This window comes from Anguilla anguilla, chromosome 5 (assembly GCF_013347855.1).
Source record: "Anguilla anguilla isolate fAngAng1 chromosome 5, fAngAng1.pri, whole genome shotgun sequence".
Classification (NCBI taxonomy): domain Eukaryota; kingdom Metazoa; phylum Chordata; class Actinopteri; order Anguilliformes; family Anguillidae; genus Anguilla; species Anguilla anguilla.
The window spans coordinates 32,984,270-33,004,249 of NC_049205.1; the positions used below are offsets into that span (position 1 = coordinate 32,984,270).

The 19,980-nt window shown below is 42.5% G+C and overlaps 32 non-coding genes across 32 annotated transcripts; 15 read left to right on the forward strand and 17 right to left on the reverse strand.

Annotated features, from left to right (window-relative positions):
• Positions 1-330: 330 nt before the first annotated feature.
• trnay-gua lies at positions 331-418 on the reverse strand. The gene is given in 2 exon segments: positions 331-366; positions 382-418. It is a non-coding gene; the product is annotated as a tRNA-Tyr (tRNA).
• Positions 419-1,004: 586 nt separating this feature from the next.
• On the forward strand, positions 1,005-1,076 carry trnaq-cug. Its single transcript has one exon. It is a non-coding gene; the product is annotated as a tRNA-Gln (tRNA).
• A 470-nt stretch (positions 1,077-1,546) lies between these two features.
• On the reverse strand, positions 1,547-1,634 carry trnay-gua. Its single transcript is given in 2 exon segments — positions 1,547-1,582; positions 1,598-1,634. It is a non-coding gene; the product is annotated as a tRNA-Tyr (tRNA).
• A 586-nt stretch (positions 1,635-2,220) lies between these two features.
• trnaq-cug lies at positions 2,221-2,292 on the forward strand. The gene has a single exon. It is a non-coding gene; the product is annotated as a tRNA-Gln (tRNA).
• A 470-nt stretch (positions 2,293-2,762) lies between these two features.
• trnay-gua lies at positions 2,763-2,850 on the reverse strand. The gene is given in 2 exon segments: positions 2,763-2,798; positions 2,814-2,850. It is a non-coding gene; the product is annotated as a tRNA-Tyr (tRNA).
• Positions 2,851-3,436: 586 nt separating this feature from the next.
• On the forward strand, positions 3,437-3,508 carry trnaq-cug. The gene has a single exon. It is a non-coding gene; the product is annotated as a tRNA-Gln (tRNA).
• Positions 3,509-3,978: 470 nt separating this feature from the next.
• Positions 3,979-4,066, reverse strand: trnay-gua. The gene is given in 2 exon segments: positions 3,979-4,014; positions 4,030-4,066. It is a non-coding gene; the product is annotated as a tRNA-Tyr (tRNA).
• Positions 4,067-4,652: 586 nt separating this feature from the next.
• On the forward strand, positions 4,653-4,724 carry trnaq-cug. Its single transcript has one exon. It is a non-coding gene; the product is annotated as a tRNA-Gln (tRNA).
• Positions 4,725-5,194: 470 nt separating this feature from the next.
• On the reverse strand, positions 5,195-5,282 carry trnay-gua. Its single transcript is given in 2 exon segments — positions 5,195-5,230; positions 5,246-5,282. It is a non-coding gene; the product is annotated as a tRNA-Tyr (tRNA).
• A 586-nt stretch (positions 5,283-5,868) lies between these two features.
• On the forward strand, positions 5,869-5,940 carry trnaq-cug. Its single transcript has one exon. It is a non-coding gene; the product is annotated as a tRNA-Gln (tRNA).
• Positions 5,941-6,410: 470 nt separating this feature from the next.
• Positions 6,411-6,498, reverse strand: trnay-gua. Its single transcript is given in 2 exon segments — positions 6,411-6,446; positions 6,462-6,498. It is a non-coding gene; the product is annotated as a tRNA-Tyr (tRNA).
• A 586-nt stretch (positions 6,499-7,084) lies between these two features.
• trnaq-cug lies at positions 7,085-7,156 on the forward strand. The gene has a single exon. It is a non-coding gene; the product is annotated as a tRNA-Gln (tRNA).
• Positions 7,157-7,626: 470 nt separating this feature from the next.
• trnay-gua lies at positions 7,627-7,714 on the reverse strand. Its single transcript is given in 2 exon segments — positions 7,627-7,662; positions 7,678-7,714. It is a non-coding gene; the product is annotated as a tRNA-Tyr (tRNA).
• Positions 7,715-8,300: 586 nt separating this feature from the next.
• Positions 8,301-8,372, forward strand: trnaq-cug. The gene has a single exon. It is a non-coding gene; the product is annotated as a tRNA-Gln (tRNA).
• Positions 8,373-8,842: 470 nt separating this feature from the next.
• Positions 8,843-8,930, reverse strand: trnay-gua. The gene is given in 2 exon segments: positions 8,843-8,878; positions 8,894-8,930. It is a non-coding gene; the product is annotated as a tRNA-Tyr (tRNA).
• Positions 8,931-9,516: 586 nt separating this feature from the next.
• On the forward strand, positions 9,517-9,588 carry trnaq-cug. The gene has a single exon. It is a non-coding gene; the product is annotated as a tRNA-Gln (tRNA).
• A 510-nt stretch (positions 9,589-10,098) lies between these two features.
• Positions 10,099-10,186, reverse strand: trnay-gua. The gene is given in 2 exon segments: positions 10,099-10,134; positions 10,150-10,186. It is a non-coding gene; the product is annotated as a tRNA-Tyr (tRNA).
• Positions 10,187-10,772: 586 nt separating this feature from the next.
• On the forward strand, positions 10,773-10,844 carry trnaq-cug. The gene has a single exon. It is a non-coding gene; the product is annotated as a tRNA-Gln (tRNA).
• A 470-nt stretch (positions 10,845-11,314) lies between these two features.
• Positions 11,315-11,402, reverse strand: trnay-gua. The gene is given in 2 exon segments: positions 11,315-11,350; positions 11,366-11,402. It is a non-coding gene; the product is annotated as a tRNA-Tyr (tRNA).
• Positions 11,403-11,988: 586 nt separating this feature from the next.
• On the forward strand, positions 11,989-12,060 carry trnaq-cug. Its single transcript has one exon. It is a non-coding gene; the product is annotated as a tRNA-Gln (tRNA).
• A 470-nt stretch (positions 12,061-12,530) lies between these two features.
• On the reverse strand, positions 12,531-12,618 carry trnay-gua. The gene is given in 2 exon segments: positions 12,531-12,566; positions 12,582-12,618. It is a non-coding gene; the product is annotated as a tRNA-Tyr (tRNA).
• Positions 12,619-13,202: 584 nt separating this feature from the next.
• On the forward strand, positions 13,203-13,274 carry trnaq-cug. Its single transcript has one exon. It is a non-coding gene; the product is annotated as a tRNA-Gln (tRNA).
• Positions 13,275-13,744: 470 nt separating this feature from the next.
• trnay-gua lies at positions 13,745-13,832 on the reverse strand. Its single transcript is given in 2 exon segments — positions 13,745-13,780; positions 13,796-13,832. It is a non-coding gene; the product is annotated as a tRNA-Tyr (tRNA).
• A 586-nt stretch (positions 13,833-14,418) lies between these two features.
• On the forward strand, positions 14,419-14,490 carry trnaq-cug. The gene has a single exon. It is a non-coding gene; the product is annotated as a tRNA-Gln (tRNA).
• Positions 14,491-14,960: 470 nt separating this feature from the next.
• On the reverse strand, positions 14,961-15,048 carry trnay-gua. Its single transcript is given in 2 exon segments — positions 14,961-14,996; positions 15,012-15,048. It is a non-coding gene; the product is annotated as a tRNA-Tyr (tRNA).
• A 584-nt stretch (positions 15,049-15,632) lies between these two features.
• Positions 15,633-15,704, forward strand: trnaq-cug. Its single transcript has one exon. It is a non-coding gene; the product is annotated as a tRNA-Gln (tRNA).
• A 470-nt stretch (positions 15,705-16,174) lies between these two features.
• Positions 16,175-16,262, reverse strand: trnay-gua. Its single transcript is given in 2 exon segments — positions 16,175-16,210; positions 16,226-16,262. It is a non-coding gene; the product is annotated as a tRNA-Tyr (tRNA).
• Positions 16,263-16,848: 586 nt separating this feature from the next.
• trnaq-cug lies at positions 16,849-16,920 on the forward strand. The gene has a single exon. It is a non-coding gene; the product is annotated as a tRNA-Gln (tRNA).
• Positions 16,921-17,390: 470 nt separating this feature from the next.
• Positions 17,391-17,478, reverse strand: trnay-gua. The gene is given in 2 exon segments: positions 17,391-17,426; positions 17,442-17,478. It is a non-coding gene; the product is annotated as a tRNA-Tyr (tRNA).
• A 1,133-nt stretch (positions 17,479-18,611) lies between these two features.
• On the reverse strand, positions 18,612-18,699 carry trnay-gua. Its single transcript is given in 2 exon segments — positions 18,612-18,647; positions 18,663-18,699. It is a non-coding gene; the product is annotated as a tRNA-Tyr (tRNA).
• A 586-nt stretch (positions 18,700-19,285) lies between these two features.
• trnaq-cug lies at positions 19,286-19,357 on the forward strand. The gene has a single exon. It is a non-coding gene; the product is annotated as a tRNA-Gln (tRNA).
• A 470-nt stretch (positions 19,358-19,827) lies between these two features.
• trnay-gua lies at positions 19,828-19,915 on the reverse strand. The gene is given in 2 exon segments: positions 19,828-19,863; positions 19,879-19,915. It is a non-coding gene; the product is annotated as a tRNA-Tyr (tRNA).
• Between the last annotated feature and the right edge of the window lie 65 nt (positions 19,916-19,980).

Sequence of the window (19,980 nt, forward strand, 5' to 3'; positions counted from 1 at the left end):
TACCATTATGTGTGAGGAGAGGTTATAAGAAGGCCCGTATTTGAGCGCCCAGTCCCATTTCTTCTCAGAGTCTCCGTTTGAAGCACATTGGTTGCTATGAGTGCTTCAGGCCTCAAACTCCGCTTGTGGCTAACATTTTTGGGATCCAGGTTTTTTTTCTTTAATCGGTTATGCGAAGTCTACTCTAAAATGAAACTATTGATATTTTCATTCTAGTTTGTTTCAGGTGCTCTGCATGGTCATCACCACCTCCATACATGACATTGTCTTTGAAATTGTTGATCATAGAAACACGGATCATAAACAAATGCTGCTCTTGGAAAACACTAATCCTTCGAGCCGGAGTCGAACCAGCGACCTAAGGATTTCAACACGGGTTTCCTACAGTCCTCCGCTCTTCCAACTGAGCTATCGAAGGGTACGAAGCAAGCTTTAAGCGCTGCTTTTCACAGCACCCTCCATTAGTATCCAATCCTGTCCATTCCGATTGTTCGCTGTTGACGTAGCGCAGTCTTGCTATTTATATGTCATGCGAAGAGGCCATTTTGTGACCGGTCAGGTGACTGGGGAATGGTTTTAGGAAGGCCCATATTTGAGTGCCCTGACCTGTTTCTGTTAGAGATTCAGTTAGGAGCACATTGGGTGCTTTGGTTGTACAGGCCTCAAATGTTGCTTGGAAGCTAACAATTTTTGAGATTGGGATTGCTTTTTCCTTAAGACTAACGACTAATTCAGACCCTGGAAAACAGCTGAACTGAGTTAACTCTGTAATCTAGTGCTGTAACTGATCAATTGCTGTGCTACTCAAGTGTATACAAATTGTTTCTTGTTGGCATCAGTTGTTTAATTGGGTATGTAATATGTATGCTAAAATGGCTGTTGTTTCAGTGTCTAGTGTCTTTTGAACAGAATAGGATAAAGTAACTTCTTTATCTAGCTACAGTTCCAGAGATATTTGTGAACAAATCTCCCTCTGCCACTCTTGTCAATTTAGGCAGATGTGGGGTTCCATGGTGTAATGGTTAGCACTCTGGGCTCTGAATCCAGCGATCAGAGTTCAAATCTCGGTGGGACCTGAGCTTTAAGAACTTGTTGATGCACAAATGAAATACTTTGATGAGTTGTATTGTGATGTCACTGTGTCGCTGAGCAATGTGCATGTATGTCACAGTATGAAGTCCTTCTTGGGTACTAATATACAGGCAATATCTTCCTGTACCATTATGTGTGAGGAGAGGTTATAAGAAGGCCCGTATTTGAGCGCCCAGGCCCATTTCTTCTCAGAGTCTCCGTTTGAAGCACATTGGTTGCTATGAGTGCTTCAGGCCTCAAACTCCGCTTGTGGCTAACATTTTTGGGATCCAGGTTTTTTTTCTTTAATCGGTTATGCGAAGTCTACTCTAAAATGAAACTATTGATATTTTCATTCTAGTTTGTTTCAGGTGCTCTGCATGGTCATCACCACCTCCATACATGACATTGTCTTTGAAATTGTTGATCATAGAAACACGGATCATAAACAAATGCTGCTCTTGGAAAACACTAATCCTTCAAGCCGGAGTCGAACCAGCGACCTAAGGATTTCAACACGGGTTTCCTACAGTCCTCCGCTCTTCCAACTGAGCTATCGAAGGGTACGAAGCAAGCTTTAAGCGCTGCTTTTCACAGCACCCTCCATTAGTATCCAATCCTGTCCATTCCGATTGTTCGCTGTTGACGTAGCGCAGTCTTGCTATTTATATGTCATGCGAAGAGGCCATTTTGTGACCGGTCAGGTGACTGGGGAATGGTTTTAGGAAGGCCCATATTTGAGTGCCCTGACCTGTTTCTGTTAGAGATTCAGTTAGGAGCACATTGGGTGCTTTGGTTGTACAGGCCTCAAATGTTGCTTGGAAGCTAACAATTTTTGGGATTGGGATTGCTTTTTCCTTAAGACCAACGACTAATTCAGACCCTGGAAAACAGCTGAACTGAGTTAACTCTGTAATCTAGTGCTGTAACTGATCAATTGCTGTGCTACTCAAGTGTATACAAATTGTTTCTTGTTGGCATCAGTTGTTTAATTGGGTATGTAATATGTATGCTAAAATGGCTGTTGTTTCAGTGTCTAGTGTCTTTTGAACAGAATAGGATAAAGTAACTTCTTTATCTAGCTACAGTTCCAGAGATATTTGTGAACAAATCTCCCTCTGCCACTCTTGTCAATTTAGGCAGATGTGGGGTTCCATGGTGTAATGGTTAGCACTCTGGGCTCTGAATCCAGCGATCCGAGTTCAAATCTCGGTGGGACCTGAGCTTTAAGAACTTGTTGATGCACAAATGAAATACTTTGATGAGTTGTATTGTGATGTCACTGTGTCGCTGAGCAATGTGCATGTATGTCACAGTATGAAGTCCTTCTTGGGTACTAATATACAGGCAATATCTTCCTGTACCATTATGTGTGAGGAGAGGTTATAAGAAGGCCCGTATTTGAGCGCCCAGGCCCATTTCTTCTCAGAGTCTCCGTTTGAAGCACATTGGTTGCTATGAGTGCTTCAGGCCTCAAACTCTGCTTGTGGCTAACATTTTTGGGATCCAGGTTTTTTTTCTTTAATCGGTTATGCGAAGTCTACTCTAAAATGAAACTATTGATATTTTCATTCTAGTTTGTTTCAGGTGCTCTGCATGGTCATCACCACCTCCATACATGACATTGTCTTTGAAATTGTTGATCATAGAAACACGGATCATAAACAAATGCTGCTCTTGGAAAACACTAATCCTTCGAGCCGGAGTCGAACCAGCGACCTAAGGATTTCAACACGGGTTTCCTACAGTCCTCCGCTCTTCCAACTGAGCTATCGAAGGGTACGAAGCAAGCTTTAAGCGCTGCTTTTCACAGCACCCTCCATTAGTATCCAATCCTGTCCATTCCGATTGTTCGCTGTTGACGTAGCGCAGTCTTGCTATTTATATGTCATGCGAAGAGGCCATTTTGTGACCGGTCAGGTGACTGGGGAATGGTTTTAGGAAGGCCCATATTTGAGTGCCCTGACCTGTTTCTGTTAGAGATTCAGTTAGGAGCACATTGGGTGCTTTGGTTGTACAGGCCTCAAATGTTGCTTGGAAGCTAACAATTTTTGGGATTGGGATTGCTTTTTCCTTAAGACCAACGACTAATTCAGACCCTGGAAAACAGGTGAACTGAGTTAACTCTGTAATCTAGTGCTTTAACTGATCAATTGCTGTGCTACTCAAGTGTATACAAATTGTTTCTTGTTGGCATCAGTTGTTTAATTGGGTATGTAATATGTATGCTAAAATGGCTGTTGTTTCAGTGTCTAGTGTCTTTTGAACAGAATAGGATAAAGTAACTTCTTTATCTAGCTACAGTTCCAGAGATATTTGTGAACAAATCTCCCTCTGCCACTCTTGTCAATTTAGGCAGATGTGGGGTTCCATGGTGTAATGGTTAGCACTCTGGGCTCTGAATCCAGCGATCCGAGTTCAAATCTCGGTGGGACCTGAGCTTTAAGAACTTGTTGATGCACAAATGAAATACTTTGATGAGTTGTATTGTGATGTCACTGTGTCGCTGAGCAATGTGCATGTATGTCACAGTATGAAGTCCTTCTTGGGTACTAATATACAGGCAATAACTTCCTGTACCATTATGTGTGAGGAGAGGTTATAAGAAGGCCCGTATTTGAGCGCCCAGTCCCATTTCTTCTCAGAGTCTCCGTTTGAAGCACATTGGTTGCTATGAGTGCTTCAGGCCTCAAACTCCGCTTGTGGCTAACATTTTTGGGATCCAGGTTTTTTTTCTTTAATCGGTTATGCGAAGTCTACTCTAAAATGAAACTATTGATATTTTCATTCTAGTTTGTTTCAGGTGCTCTGCATGGTCATCACCACCTCCATACATGACATTGTCTTTGAAATTGTTGATCATAGAAACACGGATCATAAACAAATGCTGCTCTTGGAAAACACTAATCCTTCGAGCCGGAGTCGAACCAGCGACCTAAGGATTTCAACACGGGTTTCCTACAGTCCTCCGCTCTTCCAACTGAGCTATCGAAGGGTACGAAGCAAGCTTTAAGCGCTGCTTTTCACAGCACCCTCCATTAGTATCCAATCCTGTCCATTCCGATTGTTCGCTGTTGACGTAGCGCAGTCTTGCTATTTATATGTCATGCGAAGAGGCCATTTTGTGACCGGTCAGGTGACTGGGGAATGGTTTTAGGAAGGCCCATATTTGAGTGCCCTGACCTGTTTCTGTTAGAGATTCAGTTAGGAGCACATTGGGTGCTTTGGTTGTACAGGCCTCAAATGTTGCTTGGAAGCTAACAATTTTTGAGATTGGGATTGCTTTTTCCTTAAGACTAACGACTAATTCAGACCCTGGAAAACAGCTGAACTGAGTTAACTCTGTAATCTAGTGCTGTAACTGATCAATTGCTGTGCTACTCAAGTGTATACAAATTGTTTCTTGTTGGCATCAGTTGTTTAATTGGGTATGTAATATGTATGCTAAAATGGCTGTTGTTTCAGTGTCTAGTGTCTTTTGAACAGAATAGGATAAAGTAACTTCTTTATCTAGCTACAGTTCCAGAGATATTTGTGAACAAATCTCCCTCTGCCACTCTTGTCAATTTAGGCAGATGTGGGGTTCCATGGTGTAATGGTTAGCACTCTGGGCTCTGAATCCAGCGATCCGAGTTCAAATCTCGGTGGGACCTGAGCTTTAAGAACTTGTTGATGCACAAATGAAATACTTTGATGAGTTGTATTGTGATGTCACTGTGTCGCTGAGCAATGTGCATGTATGTCACAGTATGAAGTCCTTCTTGGGTACTAATATACAGGCAATATCTTCCTGTACCATTATGTGTGAGGAGAGGTTATAAGAAGGCCCGTATTTGAGCGCCCAGGCCCATTTCTTCTCAGAGTCTCCGTTTGAAGCACATTGGTTGCTATGAGTGCTTCAGGCCTCAAACTCCGCTTGTGGCTAACATTTTTGGGATCCAGGTTTTTTTTCTTTAATCGGTTATGCGAAGTCTACTCTAAAATGAAACTATTGATATTTTCATTCTAGTTTGTTTCAGGTGCTCTGCATGGTCATCACCACCTCCATACATGACATTGTCTTTGAAATTGTTGATCATAGAAACACGGATCATAAACAAATGCTGCTCTTGGAAAACACTAATCCTTCGAGCCGGAGTCGAACCAGCGACCTAAGGATTTCAACACGGGTTTCCTACAGTCCTCCGCTCTTCCAACTGAGCTATCGAAGGGTACGAAGCAAGCTTTAAGCGCTGCTTTTCACAGCACCCTCCATTAGTATCCAATCCTGTCCATTCCGATTGTTCGCTGTTGACGTAGCGCAGTCTTGCTATTTATATGTCATGCGAAGAGGCCATTTTGTGACCGGTCAGGTGACTGGGGAATGGTTTTAGGAAGGCCCATATTTGAGTGCCCTGACCTGTTTCTGTTAGAGATTCAGTTAGGAGCACATTGGGTGCTTTGGTTGTACAGGCCTCAAATGTTGCTTGGAAGCTAACAATTTTTGGGATTGGGATTGCTTTTTCCTTAAGACCAACGACTAATTCAGACCCTGGAAAACAGCTGAACTGAGTTAACTCTGTAATCTAGTGCTGTAACTGATCAATTGCTGTGCTACTCAAGTGTATACAAATTGTTTCTTGTTGGCATCAGTTGTTTAATTGGGTATGTAATATGTATGCTAAAATGGCTGTTGTTTCAGTGTCTAGTGTCTTTTGAACAGAATAGGATAAAGTAACTTCTTTATCTAGCTACAGTTCCAGAGATATTTGTGAACAAATCTCCCTCTGCCACTCTTGTCAATTTAGGCAGATGTGGGGTTCCATGGTGTAATGGTTAGCACTCTGGGCTCTGAATCCAGCGATCCGAGTTCAAATCTCGGTGGGACCTGAGCTTTAAGAACTTGTTGATGCACAAATGAAATACTTTGATGAGTTGTATTGTGATGTCACTGTGTCGCTGAGCAATGTGCATGTATGTCACAGTATGAAGTCCTTCTTGGGTACTAATATACAGGCAATATCTTCCTGTACCATTATGTGTGAGGAGAGGTTATAAGAAGGCCCGTATTTGAGCGCCCAGGCCCATTTCTTCTCAGAGTCTCCGTTTGAAGCACATTGGTTGCTATGAGTGCTTCAGGCCTCAAACTCCGCTTGTGGCTAACATTTTTGGGATCCAGGTTTGTTTTCTTTAATCGGTTATGCGAAGTCTACTCTAAAATGAAACTATTGATATTTTCATTCTAGTTTGTTTCAGGTGCTCTGCATGGTCATCACCACCTCCATACATGACATTGTCTTTGAAATTGTTGATCATAGAAACACGGATCATAAACAAATGCTGCTCTTGGAAAACACTAATCCTTCGAGCCGGAGTCGAACCAGCGACCTAAGGATTTCAACACGGGTTTCCTACAGTCCTCCGCTCTTCCAACTGAGCTATCGAAGGGTACGAAGCAAGCTTTAAGCGCTGCTTTTCACAGCACCCTCCATTAGTATCCAATCCTGTCCATTCCGATTGTTCGCTGTTGACGTAGCGCAGTCTTGCTATTTATATGTCATGCGAAGAGGCCATTTTGTGACCGGTCAGGTGACTGGGGAATGGTTTTAGGAAGGCCCATATTTGAGTGCCCTGACCTGTTTCTGTTAGAGATTCAGTTAGGAGCACATTGGGTGCTTTGGTTGTACAGGCCTCAAATGTTGCTTGGAAGCTAACAATTTTTGGGATTGGGATTGCTTTTTCCTTAAGACCAACGACTAATTCAGACCCTGGAAAACAGCTGAACTGAGTTAACTCTGTAATCTAGTGCTGTAACTGATCAATTGCTGTGCTACTCAAGTGTATACAAATTGTTTCTTGTTGGCATCAGTTGTTTAATTGGGTATGTAATATGTATGCTAAAATGGCTGTTGTTTCAGTGTCTAGTGTCTTTTGAACAGAATAGGATAAAGTAACTTCTTTATCTAGCTACAGTTCCAGAGATATTTGTGAACAAATCTCCCTCTGCCACTCTTGTCAATTTAGGCAGATGTGGGGTTCCATGGTGTAATGGTTAGCACTCTGGGCTCTGACTCCAGCGATCCGAGTTCAAATCTCGGTGGGACCTGAGATTTAAGAACTTGTTGATGCACAAATGAAATACTTTGATGAGTTGTATTGTGATGTCACTGTGTCGCTGAGCAATGTGCATGTATGTCACAGTATGAAGTCCTTCTTGGGTACTAATATACAGGCAATATCTTCCTGTACCATTATGTGTGAGGAGAGGTTATAAGAAGGCCCGTATTTGAGCGCCCAGGCCCATTTCTTCTCAGAGTCTCCGTTTGAAGCACATTGGTTGCTATGAGTGCTTCAGGCCTCAAACTCTGCTTGTGGCTAACATTTTTGGGATCCAGGTTTTTTTTCTTTAATCGGTTATGCGAAGTCTACTCTAAAATGAAACTATTGAAAATTTCATTCTAGTTTGTTTCAGGTGCTCTGCATGGTCATCACCACCTCCATACATGACATTGTCTTTGAAATTGTTGATCATAGAAACACGGATCATAAACAAATGCTGCTCTTGGAAAACACTAATCCTTCGAGCCGGAGTCGAACCAGCGACCTAAGGATTTCAACACGGGTTTCCTACAGTCCTCCGCTCTTCCAACTGAGCTATCGAAGGGTACGAAGCAAGCTTTAAGCGCTGCTTTTCACAGCACCCTCCATTAGTATCCAATCCTGTCCATTCCGATTGTTCGCTGTTGACGTAGCGCAGTCTTGCTATTTATATGTCATGCGAAGAGGCCATTTTGTGACCGGTCAGGTGACTGGGGAATGGTTTTAGGAAGTCCCATATTTGAGTGCCCTGACCTGTTTCTGTTAGAGATTCATTTGGGAGCACATTGGGTGCTTTGGTTGTACAGGCCTCAAATGTTGCTTGGAAGCTAACAATTTTTGGGATTGGGATTGCTTTTTCCTTAAGACCAACGACTAATTCAGACCCTGGAAAACAGGTGAACTGAGTTAACTCTGTAATCTAGTGCTGTAACTGATCAATTGCTGTGCTACTCAAGTGTATACAAATTGTTTCTTGTTGGCATCAGTTGTTTAATTGGGTATGTAATATGTATGCTAAAATGGCTGTTGTTTCAGTGTCTAGTGTCTTTTGAACAGAATAGGATAAAGTAACTTCTTTATCTAGCTACAGTTCCAGAGATATTTGTGAACAAATCTCCCTCTGCCACTCTTGTCAATTTAGGCAGATGTGGGGTTCCATGGTGTAATGGTTAGCACTCTGGGCTCTGAATCCAGCGATCCGAGTTCAAATCTCGGTGGGACCTGAGCTTTAAGAACTTGTTGATGCACAAATGAAATACTTTGATGAGTTGTATTGTGATGTCACTGTGTCGCTGAGCAATGTGCATGTATGTCACAGTATGAAGTCCTTCTTGGGTACTAATATACAGGCAATATCTTCCTGTACCATTATGTGTGAGGAGAGGTTATAAGAAGGCCTGTATTTGAGCGCCCAGGCCCATTTCTTCTCAGAGTCTCCGTTTGAAGCACATTGGTTGCTATGAGTGCTTCAGGCCTCAAACTCCGCTTGTGGCTAACATTTTTGGGATCCAGGTTTTTTTTCTTTAATCGGTTATGCGAAGTCTACTCTAAAATGAAACTATTGATATTTTCATTCTAGTTTGTTTCAGGTGCTCTGCATGGTCATCACCACCTCCATACATGACATTGTCTTTGAAATTGTTGATCATAGAAACACGGATCATAAACAAATGCTGCTCTTGGAAAACACTAATCCTTCGAGCCGGAGTCGAACCAGCGACCTAAGGATTTCAACACGGGTTTCCTACAGTCCTCCGCTCTTCCAACTGAGCTATCGAAGGGTACGAAGCAAGCTTTAAGCGCTGCTTTTCACAGCACCCTCCATTAGTATCCAATCCTGTCCATTCCGATTGTTCGCTGTTGACGTAGCGCAGTCTTGCTATTTATATGTCATGCGAAGAGGCCATTTTGTGACCGGTCAGGTGACTGGGGATTGGTTTTAGGAAGGCCCATATTTGAGTGCCCTGACCTGTTTCTGTTAGAGATTCAGTTAGGAGCACATTGGGTGCTTTGGTTGTACAGGCCTCAAATGTTGCTTGGAAGCTAACAATTTTTGGGATTGGGATTGCTTTTTCCTTAAGACCAACGACTAATTCAGACCCTGGAAAACAGGTGAACTGAGTTAACTCTGTAATCTAGTGCTTTAACTGATCAATTGCTGTGCTACTCAAGTGTATACAAATTGTTTCTTGTTGGCATCAGTTGTTTAATTGGGTATGTAATATGTATGCTAAAATGGCTGTTGTTTCAGTGTCTAGTGTCTTTTGAACAGAATAGGATAAAGTAACTTCTTTATCTAGCTACAGTTCCAGAGATATTTGTGAACAAATCTCCCTCTGCCACTCTTGTCAATTTAGGCAGATGTGGGGTTCCATGGTGTAATGGTTAGCACTCTGGGCTCTGAATCCAGCGATCCGAGTTCAAATCTCGGTGGGACCTGAGCTTTAAGAACTTGTTGATGCACAAATGTTTCTTGTTGGCATCAGTTGTTTAATTGGGTATGTAATATGTATGCTCAGATGAGTTGTATTGTGATGTCACTGTGTCGCTGAGCAATGTGCATGTATGTCACAGTATGAAGTCCTTCTTGGGTACTAATATACAGGCAATATCTTCCTGTACCATTATGTGTGAGCAGAGGTTATAAGAAGGCCCGTATTTGAGCGCCCAGGCCCATTTCTTCTCAGAGTCTCCGTTTGAAGCACATTGGTTGCTATGAGTGCTTCAGGCCTCAAACTCCGCTTGTGGCTAACATTTTTGGGATCCAGGTTTTTTTTCTTTAATCGGTTATGCGAAGTCTACTCTAAAATGAAACTATTGATATTTTCATTCTAGTTTGTTTCAGGTGCTCTGCATGGTCATCACCACCTCCATACATGACATTGTCTTTGAAATTGTTGATCATAGAAACACGGATCATAAACAAATGCTGCTCTTGGAAAACACTAATCCTTCGAGCCGGAGTCGAACCAGCGACCTAAGGATTTCAACACGGGTTTCCTACAGTCCTCCGCTCTTCCAACTGAGCTATCGAAGGGTACGAAGCAAGCTTTAAGCGCTGCTTTTCACAGCACCCTCCATTAGTATCCAATCCTGTCCATTCCGATTGTTCGCTGTTGACGTAGCGCAGTCTTGCTATTTATATGTCATGCGAAGAGGCCATTTTGTGACCGGTCAGGTGACTGGGGAATGGTTTTAGGAAGGCCCATATTTGAGTGCCCTGACCTGTTTCTGTTAGAGATTCAGTTGGGAGCACATTGGGTGCTTTGGTTGTACAGGCCTCAAATGTTGCTTGGAAGCTAACAATTTTTGGGATTGGGATTGCTTTTTCCTTAAGACCAACGACTAATTCAGACCCTGGAAAACAGCTGAACTGAGTTAACTCTGTAATCTAGTGCTGTAACTGATCAATTGCTGTGCTACTCAAGTGTATACAAATTGTTTCTTGTTGGCATCAGTTGTTTAATTGGGTATGTAATATGTATGCTAAAATGGCTGTTGTTTCAGTGTCTAGTGTCTTTTGAACAGAATAGGATAAAGTAACTTCTTTATCTAGCTACAGTTCCAGAGATATTTGTGAACAAATCTCCCTCTGCCACTCTTGTCAAGTTAGGCAGATGTGGGGTTCCATGGTGTAATGGTTAGCACTCTGGGCTCTGAATCCAGCGATCTGAGTTCAAATCTCGGTGGGACCTGAGCTTTAAGAACTTGTTGATGCACAAATGAAATACTTTGATGAGTTGTATTGTGATGTCACTGTGTCGCTGAGCAATGTGCATGTATGTCACAGTATGAAGTCCTTCTTGGGTACTAATATACAGGCAATATCTTCCTGTACCATTATGTGTGAGGAGAGGTTATAAGAAGGCCTGTATTTGAGCGCCCAGGCCCATTTCTTCTCAGAGTCTCCGTTTGAAGCACATTGGTTGCTATGAGTGCTTCAGGCCTCAAACTCCGCTTGTGGCTAACATTTTTGGGATCCAGGTTTTTTTTCTTTAATCGGTTATGCGAAGTCTACTCTAAAATGAAACTATTGATATTTTCATTCTAGTTTGTTTCAGGTGCTCTGCATGGTCATCACCACCTCCATACATGACATTGTCTTTGAAATTGTTGATCATAGAAACACGGATCATAAACAAATGCTGCTCTTGGAAAACACTAATCCTTCGAGCCGGAGTCGAACCAGCGACCTAAGGATTTCAACACGGGTTTCCTACAGTCCTCCGCTCTTCCAACTGAGCTATCGAAGGGTACGAAGCAAGCTTTAAGCGCTGCTTTTCACAGCACCCTCCATTAGTATCCAATCCTGTCCATTCCGATTGTTCGCTGTTGACGTAGCGCAGTCTTGCTATTTATATGTCATGCGAAGAGGCCATTTTGTGACCGGTCAGGTGACTGGGGAATGGTTTTAGGAAGGCCCATATTTGAGTGCCCTGACCTGTTTCTGTTAGAGATTCAGTTAGGAGCACATTGGGTGCTTTGGTTGTACAGGCCTCAAATGTTGCTTGGAAGCTAACAATTTTTGGGATTGGGATTGCTTTTTCCTTAAGACCAACGACTAATTCAGACCCTGGAAAACAGCTGAACTGAGTTAACTCTGTAATCTAGTGCTGTAACTGATCAATTGCTGTGCTACTCAAGTGTATACAAATTGTTTCTTGTTGGCATCAGTTGTTTAATTGGGTATGTAATATGTATGCTAAAATGGCTGTTGTTTCAGTGTCTAGTGTCTTTTGAACAGAATAGGATAAAGTAACTTCTTTATCTAGCTACAGTTCCAGAGATATTTGTGAACAAATCTCCCTCTGCCACTCTTGTCAATTTAGGCAGATGTGGGGTTCCATGGTGTAATGGTTAGCACTCTGGGCTCTGAATCCAGCGATCCGAGTTCAAATCTCGGTGGGACCTGAGCTTTAAGAACTTGTTGATGCACAAATGAAATACTTTGATGAGTTGTATTGTGATGTCACTGTGTCGCTGAGCAATGTGCATGTATGTCACAGTATGAAGTCCTTCTTGGGTACTAATATACAGGCAATATCTTCCTGTACCATTATGTGTGAGGAGAGGTTATAAGAAGGCCCGTATTTGAGCGCCCAGGCCCATTTCTTCTCAGAGTCTCCGTTTGAAGCACATTGGTTGCTATGAGTGCTTCAGGCCTCAAACTCCGCTTGTGGCTAACATTTTTGGGATCCAGGTTTTTTTTCTTTAATCGGTTATGCGAAGTCTACTCTAAAATGAAACTATTGATATTTTCATTCTAGTTTGTTTCAGGTGCTCTGCATGGTCATCACCACCTCCATACATGACATTGTCTTTGAAATTGTTGATCATAGAAACACGGATCATAAACAAATGCTGCTCTTGGAAAACACTAATCCTTCGAGCCGGAGTCGAACCAGCGACCTAAGGATTTCAACACGGGTTTCCTACAGTCCTCCGCTCTTCCAACTGAGCTATCGAAGGGTACGAAGCAAGCTTTAAGCGCTGCTTTTCACAGCACCCTCCATTAGTATCCAATCCTGTCCATTCCGATTGTTCGCTGTTGACGTAGCGCAGTCTTGCTATTTATATGTCATGCGAAGAGGCCATTTTGTGACCGGTCAGGTGACTGGGGAATGGTTTTAGGAAGGCCCATATTTGAGTGCCCTGACCTGTTTCTGTTAGAGATTCAGTTAGGAGCACATTGGGTGCTTTGGTTGTACAGGCCTCAAATGTTGCTTGGAAGCTAACAATTTTTGGGATTGGGATTGCTTTTTCCTTAAGACCAACGACTAATTCAGACCCTGGAAAACAGGTGAACTGAGTTAACTGTAATCTAGTGCTGTAACTGATCAATTGCTGTGCTACTCAAGTCTATACAAATTGTTTCTTGTTGGCATCAGTTGTTTAATTGGGTATGTAATATGTATGCTAAAATGGCTGTTGTTTCAGTGTCTAGTGTCTTTTGAACAGAATAGGATAAAGTAACTTCTTTATCTAGCTACAGTTCCAGAGATATTTGTGAACAAATCTCCCTCTGCCACTCTTGTCAATTTAGGCAGATGTGGGGTTCCATGGTGTAATGGTTAGCACTCTGGGCTCTGAATCCAGCGATCCGAGTTCAAATCTCGGTGGGACCTGAGCTTTAAGAACTTGTTGATGCACAAATGAAATACTTTGATGAGTTGTATTGTGATGTCACTGTGTCGCTGAGCAATGTGCATGTATGTCACAGTATGAAGTCCTTCTTGGGTACTAATATACAGGCAATATCTTCCTGTACCATTATGTGTGAGGAGAGGTTATAAGAAGGCCCGTATTTGAGCGCCCAGGCCCATTTCTTCTCAGAGTCTCCGTTTGAAGCACATTGGTTGCTATGAGTGCTTCAGGCCTCAAACTCCGCTTGTGGCTAACATTTTTGGGATCCAGGTTTTTTTTCTTTAATCGGTTATGCGAAGTCTACTCTAAAATGAAACTATTGATATTTTCATTCTAGTTTGTTTCAGGTGCTCTGCATGGTCATCACCACCTCCATACATGACATTGTCTTTGAAATTGTTGATCATAGAAACACGGATCATAAACAAATGCTGCTCTTGGAAAACACTAATCCTTCGAGCCGGAGTCGAACCAGCGACCTAAGGATTTCAACACGGGTTTCCTACAGTCCTCCGCTCTTCCAACTGAGCTATCGAAGGGTACGAAGCAAGCTTTAAGCGCTGCTTTTCACAGCACCCTCCATTAGTATCCAATCCTGTCCATTCTGATTGTTCGCTGTTGACGTAGCGCAGTCTTGCTATTTATATGTCATGCGAAGAGGCCATTTTGTGACCGGTCAGGTGACTGGGGAATGGTTTTAGGAAGGCCCATATTTGAGTGCCCTGACCTGTTTCTGTTAGAGATTCAGTTAGGAGCACATTGGGTGCTTTGGTTGTACAGGCCTCAAATGTTGCTTGGAAGCTAACAATTTTTGGGATTGGGATTGCTTTTTCCTTAAGACCAACGACTAATTCAGACCCTGGAAAACAGGTGAACTGAGTTAACTCTGTAATCTAGTGCTGTAACTGATCAATTGCTGTGCTACTCAAGTCTATACAAATTGTTTCTTGTTGGCATCAGTTGTTTAATTGGGTATGTAATATGTATGCTAAAATGGCTGTTGTTTCAGTGTCTAGTGTCTTTTGAACAGAATAGGATAAAGTAACTTCTTTATCTAGCTACAGTTCCAGAGATATTTGTGAACAAATCTCCCTCTGCCACTCTTGTCAATTTAGGCAGATGTGGGGTTCCATGGTGTAATGGTTAGCACTCTGGGCTCTGAATCCAGCGATCCGAGTTCAAATCTCGGTGGGACCTGAGCTTTAAGAACTTGTTGATGCACAAATGAAATACTTTGATGAGTTGTATTGTGATGTCACTGTGTCGCTGAGCAATGTGCATGTATGTCACAGTATGAAGTCCTTCTTGTGTACTAATATACAGGCAATATCTTCCTGTACCATTATGTGTGAGGAGAGGTTATAAGAAGGCCCATATTTGAGCGCCCAGGCCCATTTCTTCTCAGAGTCTCCGTTTGAAGCACATTGGTTGCTATGAGTGCTTCAGGCCTCAAACTCCGCTTGTGGCTAACATTTTTGGGATCCAGGTTTTTTTTCTTTAATCGGTTATGCGAAGTCTACTCTAAAATGAAACTATTGATATTTTCATTCTAGTTTGTTTCAGGTGCTCTGCATGGTCATCACCACCTCCATACATGACATTGTCTTTGAAATTGTTGATCATAGAAACACGGATCATAAACAAATGCTGCTCTTGGAAAACACTAATCCTTCGAGCCGGAGTCGAACCAGCGACCTAAGGATTTCAACACGGGTTTCCTACAGTCCTCCGCTCTTCCAACTGAGCTATCGAAGGGTACGAAGCAAGCTTTAAGCGCTGCTTTTCACAGCACCCTCCATTAGTATCCAATCCTGTCCATTCCGATTGTTCGCTGTTGACGTAGCGCAGTCTTGCTATTTATATGTCATGCGAAGAGGCCATTTTGTGACCGGTCAGGTGACTGGGGAATGGTTTTAGGAAGGCCCATATTTGAGTGCCCTGACCTGTTTCTGTTAGAGATTCAGTTAGGAGCACATTGGGTGCTTTGGTTGTACAGGCCTCAAATGTTGCTTGGAAGCTAACAATTTTTGGGATTGGGATTGCTTTTTCCTTAAGACCAACGACTAATTCAGACCCTGGAAAACAGGTGAACTGAGTTAACTGTAATCTAGTGCTGTAACTGATCAATTGCTGTGCTACTCAAGTCTATACAAATTGTTTCTTGTTGGCATCAGTTGTTTAATTGGGTATGTAATATGTATGCTAAAATGGCTGTTGTTTCAGTGTCTAGTGTCTTTTGAACAGAATAGGATAAAGTAACTTCTTTATCTAGCTACAGTTCCAGAGATATTTGTGAACAAATCTCCCTCTGCCACTCTTGTCAATTTAGGCAGATGTGGGGTTCCATGGTGTAATGGTTAGCACTCTGGGCTCTGAATCCAGCGATCCGAGTTCAAATCTCGGTGGGACCTGAGCTTTAAGAACTTGTTGATGCACAAATGAAATACTTTGATGAGTTGTATTGTGATGTCACTGTGTCGCTGAGCAATGTGCATGTATGTCACAGTATGAAGTCCTTCTTGGGTACTAATATACAGGCAATATCTTCCTGTACCATTATGTGTGAGGAGAGGTTATAAGAAGGCCCGTATTTGAGCGCCCAGGCCCATTTCTTCTCAGAGTCTCCGTTTGAAGCACATTGGTTGCTATGAGTGCTTCAGGCCTCAAACTCCGCTTGTGGCTAACATTTTTGGGATCCAGGTTTTTTTTCTTTAATCGGTTATGCGAAGTCTACTCTAAAATGAAACTATTGATATTTTCATTCTAGTTTGTTTCAGGTGCTCTGCATGGTCATCACCACCTCCATACATGACATTGTCTTTGAAATTGTTGATCATAGAAACACGGATCATAAACAAATGCTGCTCTTGGAAAACACTAATCCTTCGAGCCGGAGTCGAACCAGCGACCTAAGGATTTCAACACGGGTTTCCTACAGTCCTCCGCTCTTCCAACTGAGCTATCGAAGGGTACGAAGCAAGCTTTAAGCGCTGCTTTTCACAGCACCCTCCATTAGTATCCAATCCTGTCCATTCTGATTGTTCGCTGTTGACGTAGCGCAGTCTTGCTATTTATATGTCATGCGAAGAGGCCATTTTGTGACCGGTCAGGTGACTGGGGAATGGTTTTAGGAAGGCCCATATTTGAGTGCCCTGACCTGTTTCTGTTAGAGATTCAGTTAGGAGCACATTGGGTGCTTTGGTTGTACAGGCCTCAAATGTTGCTTGGAAGCTAACAATTTTTGGGATTGGGATTGCTTTTTCCTTAAGACCAACGACTAATTCAGACCCTGGAAAACAGCTGAACTGAGTTAACTCTGTAATCTAGTGCTGTAACTGATCAATTGCTGTGCTACTCAAGTCTATACAAATTGTTTCTTGTTGGCATCAGTTGTTTAATTGGGTATGTAATATGTATGCTAAAATGGCTGTTGTTTCAGTGTCTAGTGTCTTTTGAACAGAATAGGATAAAGTAACTTCTTTATCTAGCTACAGTTCCAGAGATATTTGTGAACAAATCTCCCTCTGCCACTCTTGTCAATTTAGGCAGATGTGGGGTTCCATGGTGTAATGGTTAGCACTCTGGGCTCTGAATCCAGCGATCCGAGTTCAAATCTCGGTGGGACCTGAGCTTTAAGAACTTGTTGATGCACAAATGAAATACTTTGATGAGTTGTATTGTGATGTCACTGTGTCGCTGAGCAATGTGCATGTATGTCACAGTATGAAGTCCTTCTTGTGTACTAATATACAGGCAATATCTTCCTGTACCATTATGTGTGAGGAGAGGTTATAAGAAGGCCCATATTTGAGCGCCCAGGCCCATTTCTTCTCAGAGTCTCCGTTTGAAGCACATTGGTTGCTATGAGTGCTTCAGGCCTCAAACTCCGCTTGTGGCTAACATTTTTGGGATCCAGGTTTTTTTTCTTTAATCGGTTATGCGAAGTCTACTCTAAAATGAAACTATTGATATTTTCATTCTAGTTTGTTTCAGGTGCTCTGCATGGTCATCACCACCTCCATACATGACATTGTCTTTGAAATTGTTGATCATAGAAACACGGATCATAAACAAATGCTGCTCTTGGAAAACACTAATCCTTCGAGCCGGAGTCGAACCAGCGACCTAAGGATTTCAACACGGGTTTCCTACAGTCCTCCGCTCTTCCAACTGAGCTATCGAAGGGTACGAAGCAAGCTTTAAGCGCTGCTTTTCACAGCACCCTCCATTAGTATCCAATCCTGTCCATTCCGATTGTTCGCTGTTGACGTAGCGCAGTCTTGCTATTTATATGTCATGCGAAGAGGCCATTTTGTGACCGGTCAGGTGACTGGGGAATGGTTTTAGGAAGGCCCATATTTGAGTGCCCTGACCTGTTTCTGTTAGAGATTCAGTTAGGAGCACATTGGGTGCTTTGGTTGTACAGGCCTCAAATGTTGCTTGGAAGCTAACAATTTTTGGGATTGGGATTGCTTTTTCCTTAAGACCAACGACTAATTCAGACCCTGGAAAACAGGTGAACTGAGTTAACTCTGTAATCTAGTGCTGTAACTGATCAATTGCTGTGCTTCTCAAGTGTATACAAATTGTTTCTTGTTGGCATCAGTTGTTTAATTGGGTATGTAATATGTATGCTAAAATGGCTGTTGTTTCAGTGTCTAGTGTCTTTTGAACAGAATAGGATAAAGTAACTTCTTTATCTAGCTACAGTTCCAGAGATATTTGTGAACAAATCTCCCTCTGCCACTCTTGTCAATTTAGGCAGATGTGGGGTTCCATGGTGTAATGGTTAGCACTCTGAGCTCTGAATCCAGCGATCTGCGTTAAAATCTCGGTGGGAACTGAGCTTTAAGAACTTGTTGATGCACAAATGAAATACTATGAGTTGTATTGTGATGTCACTATGTCGCTGAGCAATGTGCATGTATGTCACAGTATAAAGTCCTTCTTGGGTACTAATATACAGGCAATATCTTCCTGTACCATTATGTGTGAGGAGAGGTTATAAGAAGGCCCGTATTTGAGCGCCCAGGCCCATTTCTTCTCAGAGTCTCCGTTTGAAGCACATTGGTTGCTATGAGTGCTTCAGGCCTCAAACTCCGCTTGTGGCTAACATTTTTGGGATCCAGGTTTGGGATCCATTTTTCTTTAATCGGTTATGCGAAGTTTACTCTAAAATGAAACTATTGATATTTTCATTCTAGTTTGTTTCAGGTGCTCTGCATGGTCATCACCACCTCCATACATGACATTGTCTTTGAAATTGTTGATCATAGAAACACGGATCATAAACAAATGCTGCTCTTGGAAAACACTAATCCTTCGAGCCGGAGTCGAACCAGCGACCTAAGGATTTCAACACGGGTTTCCTACAGTCCTCCGCTCTTCCAACTGAGCTATCGAAGGGTACGAAGCAAGCTTTAAGCGCTGCTTTTCACAGCACCCTCCATTAGTATCCAATCCTGTCCATTCCGATTGTTCGCTGTTGACGTAGCGCAGTCTTGCTATTTATATGTCATGCGAAGAGGCCATTTTGTGACCGGTCAGGTGACTGGGGAATGGTTTTAGGAAGGCCCATATTTGAGTGCCCTGACCTGTTTCTGTTAGAGATTCAGTTAGGAGCACATTGGGTGCTTTGGTTGTACAGGCCTCAAATGTTGCTTGGAAGCTAACAATTTTTGGGATTGGGATTGCTTTTTCCTTAAGACCAACGACTAATTCAGACCCTGGAAAACAGCTGAACTGAGTTAACTCTGTAATCTAGTGCTGTAACTGATCAATTGCTGTGCTACTCAAGTGTATACAAATTGTTTCTTGTTGGCATCAGTTGTTTAATTGGGTATGTAATATGTATGCTAAAATGGCTGTTGTTTCAGTGTCTAGTGTCTTTTGAACAGAATAGGATAAAGTAACTTCTTTATCTAGCTACAGTTCCAGAGATATTTGTGAACAAATCTCCCTCTGCCACTCTTGTCAATTTAGGCAGATGTGGGGTTCCATGGTGTAATGGTTAGCACTCTGGGCTCTGAATCCAGCAATCCGAGTTCAAATCTCGGTGGGACCTGAGCTTTAAGAACTTGTTGATGCACAAATGAAATACTTTGATGAGTTGTATTGTGATGTCACTGTGTCGCTGAGCAATGTGCATGTATGTCACAGTATGAAGTCCTTCTTGGGTACTAATATACAGGCAATATCTTCCTGTACCATTATGTGTGAGGAGAGGTTATAAGAAGGCCCGTATTTGAGCGCCCAGGCCCATTTCTTCTCAGAGTCTCCGTTTGAAGCACATTGGTTGCTATGAGTGCTTCAGGCCTCAAACTCCGCTTGTGGCTAACATTTTTGGGATCCAGGTTTTTTTTCTTTAATCGGTTATGCGAAGTCTACTCTAAAATGAAACTATTGATATTTTCATTCTAGTTTGTTTCAGGTGCTCTGCATGGTCATCACCACCTCCATACATGACATTGTCTTTGAAATTGTTGATCATAGAAACACGGATCATAAACAAATGCTGCTCTTGGAAAACACTAATCCTTCGAGCCGGAGTCGAACCAGCGACCTAAGGATTTCAACACGGGTTTCCTACAGTCCGCCGCTCTTCCAACTGAGCTATCGAAGGGTACGAAGCAAGCTTTAAGCGCTGCTTTTCACAGCACCCTCCATTAGTATCCAATCCTGTCCATT